Consider the following 4,749-nt stretch of genomic DNA (forward strand, 5'->3'; position numbering starts at 1 on the left):
CAATGGATAATCAATTTTCTCATGCTCTTATGGGTCTCGGTAATCAATTAGTCTCTTTTCTATTTCTTTTTTATAGTTTTTTTTTAATTTCTTTGTTTTCTTGGAGCAGCTGTGATTGTTGACATACTATAGTAATTTCTATATTTCCTGCTGATGTGGGCTGTTGTTCAGTCCACTTCTGTGACTGTTTTTCTCCTAGTTTATATGTTTCATATATAATTTTTTTCTCTTTTATCCAATAAAAAAATACCAATGTTTTCTAAATATATCCTAATAGATTCATTTAAATAGGGGGAAAATAAACTATAAATTGTCAAAAATCAATTTTGTATTAAATATATAATAATTTGTTTAAATATCATTATTAATGATTATGATGAAGTGTTTATAGAATATTGAGTTGATTGTTGTATTTCTTTTACATCTGAATGATTAATGAATAATTATGATGAAAATAATATAAAATATTAATTTGATTGTGTGATTTGGAAGTGACCTGGCTGAGGGATCGACGACATAGAGTTCAGAAGAGGATGCAAGACAATGTTATCTGGAGAGGATGCAAGATATTTAGGTTTAGTATCATTGGTATTTTGAATCAATTTTTTCTCCATTTTCTATATAATAAGATATTGATGAATTAATGCCAAGGAGTTGCTTGTCACTGCAGTGATTTTACAGGAAAAACCAAGTGGGGAGAATTTGATTGCAAATGTAAGACATTGCAGAATAGAGTACATGCATTGCTAAGACATTTGTGCTTTAGGCTTCTCTTATAAGAAATCAATACTATGATTTTACTGCCTCTCTTTTCACAATTGTACTACAATATTGTCAAAGTTTATATGACAGAGTCTCCTATGCCATAGCTAACTGTCATCAAACTTAGCCATCAGACACTGACTAATTTTGGCATTCAACTGAAATAAGTTACCTCTGGTCTGCGTATCGGTGGCAATAAGTTCACCACTTTTTCCAATTATACTGCAGACTCCACCTTTAAACTCCAGAATGAGTCCTTTATCATTTAGCTGAGCAACACTCAACAGGTTATGCTTAAAACCTTCTACCCAATAGACATCATCTGCACTGTTCTTACCATTCAATGAGATGGATCCTTTACCTTTTAGCAAACATGGTGCATCATTGCCAAACCGGACAATACCTCCATCATATTCTTCCAGAGGCAAAAACTTTCTCCGGTCACCAATCATGTGGTGAGAACACCCACTATCAATAACCCACTCATTGCAGTTGTCAATGCAAGAGACAAGGGCTTTCTTGTCAGACACTTCTTCTTTTACAACTACAAATACTATGTCTTCATTTTCTTCATCCTTAGATTCTTCATCAGTAACACCTTCATCCATTTCAACCAGAGAGACAAGGAATTAGACGATTCGATCTCATAGATAGGACACATCCTTTTACCTACTTATAAAGATAAAAGAGTTTCTTTATAATACATCTATTGTGTACTGACTCTTATGATTTTCTTATAATTCATTAACTCTTTACAACTTCAATTTAAGGATAATTGTTATTTCCTTGCAGTTCCTCTTTTCTTTGTTTTTTAGGTATCAAATAATTTTCACTTTTCTGAAAGGGATTTGTTTTTATGGGTAGTATAATATGTATGCAGAAATCAAGATTTGATTGGTTCTTGACACTACTTGTTCTTGCTTACTTAATAGGTATTGGTATTGCTGGTTATGCAATCCACAAGTATAAATGTCGAGTAAGTTGTGTAAATTTAAAGAATCTTGAAAAGGCTTTCCTTTTTTCCTTTGATTTTAGTTAGCTCTACATCTTAATTGACCATATGCTGGTTGGTTTTGTAAGTTGGAGACATGTTATCCTGTGGGTTGAATTCACGTTTCATTTATTTGCTCGTTATTGTGTCTACGCTAAAATTAATAGGAATATCAACCTAGCAGTTCTTAATGCCCTACTGGCTTCCTTGGTGATGATGAGAGAGAAGAAGAGACCATGGAGCCCTCCCTCAATGTCGAATCTTCTGCAAAGATGGTCCAATGATGATGACCAAAATACCTCCCCATAAGGAAGAAAGAGAGCCAATGCTGCACCAATAATGTCAAAGTGTGACAAAACCAAGTACCAAGTCGATGACAATGAATCACTCGCTGCTCACGAGACCCATCTTGCATTGTTGACTTGAGTCTTCATTCCCCTAAGTTGCACTTAAGGGGGGGTGTTGGTGTAAATAAATATTCATTATGGATATTATTACACTTTACTTAAGTTTACTTAGGATAATGCATCTCTTCGTAGTTTGGATATGAGACACTTAGGGAGCACAAGTGTGAAGGTGTTCTTTCACTCCCTGGTTTAGAGATGGGGAAATATGATTCCATTATTTCTCTATGATTTTTTGGTATAAAGTGTTGCTCTATTTTAAACCTGGGTGGGCAAATAAAAGTTTCGTTTCACTGGTGTATTGAATCTTTCATTTTCCCATTTTCCAGATATTGATGAATGCTAAGAGTTCCATTTTAATCCATTTACTGTGTATTGTCTATCAGTATTTCTTTATAATTCATAATTCATTTACTCTGTTTAGGCTTCAATTTAAGGACAATTGTTTAGTATTTGTTTTTTTTCCTTGGAACTGATATCAAATAACCTTCACTTGTTTTGACATAATTGTTTTTCTTGTGGGTGGTATACTCTGCAGGCAAAAATGTTTCAAGATTTGGTTAGTCCTCGACACCTGCTTGTTCTAGCTAGCTTAGTATATATTGTTGTTGCTGGTTGTGTTTTAAAAGTATAGACATCATCAGGTAAGCTGTGCAATTTTGAAGACTAGAAATTAGGCTTTCCCTTTTTCCTTCGATTTTAGTTAGCTTTAGATCTTAATTTTGTCCTAGCATAAAGATGCTAGGATGTTGAAATATTTAAATGTTTTGCAGTCATACATGGATTGTAAAATCATTACTATAATGTCCCAGTATATGCTATTGGACAATCAAACTGAGTTTCACCAACTGCCATAACAGAATTTTATTATAAGACGTGGTCTTTTCCCTCCTGACGAGGTACTTAGCCACATTATTCTTTTGTGTTTAATTTCCTCTCTTACTTTATATTTTCCTTTCCATGAAAAATAACTAGATATTTTATTTGGGATGAAATAAAAAAATTTGGTAAATCCCTTCTATGTCTGCAACAACATCTGAAGATTAAGAGGATTGACAAAGGAAATAGTGCTAACTTCTATGTGAATGATGTGGATTACAGAAATTTTGTGCACACCTAGATGTCACCTCCCTTGACAACTGATCAAAGTGCAACAATTTTAATGGTAGGATTTCAAGAGCTTTCGATTTATAATATAATAATATATGCTACTCATTACAATTGATGTTTTACCTGATTTTGTCCATGTTCAGGTGTGCGAGAGCGATCAGGAGGGATTTGTTGCAATTTAGTTGTGGTATTTCCATGCTCACATTTCAATCCAAGAAAATTTAAGAAAATTAGCATCTGAGGATTCCAACCTTCACACTGTTATTGGTGTGCAGATCTGGTAAATGCATTAGAGTAATATCTATATGTATCTCTTTATATATGGCTCATTCATTTGATACAGATGAAGATGGCTCTACAATTGTTAGAACAATTTGTTCTTACTATTCCAATTCTGCTCAAGAGGACATTATGCTATAAGATCATGAAAAAATTATTCTCCATGGCCTACGAATCTACTTTGCTCTGTCTACTGTGGGTGGTTGTTTGAAAAAGCCTTTGCAAATCATAACAACTATTGTAAAATTTTGGGATCTGTAGGTTGTATCTTTTTTAACCCTTGTTTCCTTAATTGACTTTTGGTTTGGCTAAGGTGTAGCTTCTTTTGTTCAACCCGTTGTAGCTGTTTTATTTGTCTTCTAAAATCTACCAATATTGTCAAGATTAAAATGACTAATTCGATTCAAGGCCAAGGCCAGCTCTTTTGAATTCTTGTGTTCAAGTTCATCTATTTTAAATCTTTATAAATTAAATTGATGTTTACATATTTATATCTAGATATATATTATTATAATGATTTTTTTTTGTTATGCTTAAATAGTTATTAAAAAAAATTATTTTGACCAATCATAAACAAATATTTTTCTTTCTTTTAAATTTTTAAATTTATTTTAAAGTATATATGCATATTTGTTAACTTTATAATTAAAAAAAATATTTCTCTTGTAAACGATTGGCTAATACTTTTTTCCCTCTCGGATGCAACATAATAGATTTCTTGAAAGCAGCATAATATTTGTTAACTTTATAGAACTTGAGTTCATCCAACACTATTTTATTTGCTTTGAGTAATTAAATTAATCTTATAATTAATTTTACAAAGTTTACAAATATATAATTCAAAAATATTTATTTATGTTTTATAAATTGTCACAATATACAAAAATTACTAAGATGTTAAAATTGGCATAAACGTTTACTTTTGTAAACTAGGGCTGATTTCCGTAGTTTTGAGTCCATAATAATGAAATCAACTATTCAACTATATATCAATAAATGGCAATGAGATGCATAAACTTGGTCTCATTCTTCCATTATACTACTTATACATATTTATATACTCTCTAGTGCTAAGTGTTGTTGTCACATATCTAAATGTATTTTCGCATCTTTCACATTGATCATGCTCATTATTATCACCCATTTCTAAACATATTATTATTTACCTAAATATTACCACTTTCATGTCCTAGGTCAATCCCA

General features: G+C 31.8%; 1 long non-coding RNA gene across 3 annotated transcripts; it reads left to right on the forward strand.

Moving 5' to 3' along the window:
- Positions 1-420: 420 nt before the first annotated feature.
- On the forward strand, positions 421-3,969 carry LOC131857069 (uncharacterized). Of its 3 annotated transcripts, XR_009358489.1 has the most exons (6): positions 429-574; positions 671-714; positions 2,696-2,801; positions 2,970-3,056; positions 3,259-3,322; positions 3,411-3,969. It is a non-coding gene; the product is annotated as an uncharacterized LOC131857069 (long non-coding RNA). The 3 variants fall into 3 exon arrangements; XR_009358490.1 differs by lacking the exon at positions 671-714 and having other exon boundaries at positions 421-574; positions 2,896-3,056; XR_009358488.1 differs by lacking the exon at positions 671-714 and having other exon boundaries at positions 434-574.
- Positions 3,970-4,749: the final 780 nt, after the last annotated feature.

The sequence above is a fragment of the Cryptomeria japonica genome, chromosome 7 (genome assembly GCF_030272615.1).
Source record: "Cryptomeria japonica chromosome 7, Sugi_1.0, whole genome shotgun sequence".
Classification (NCBI taxonomy): domain Eukaryota; kingdom Viridiplantae; phylum Streptophyta; class Pinopsida; order Cupressales; family Cupressaceae; genus Cryptomeria; species Cryptomeria japonica.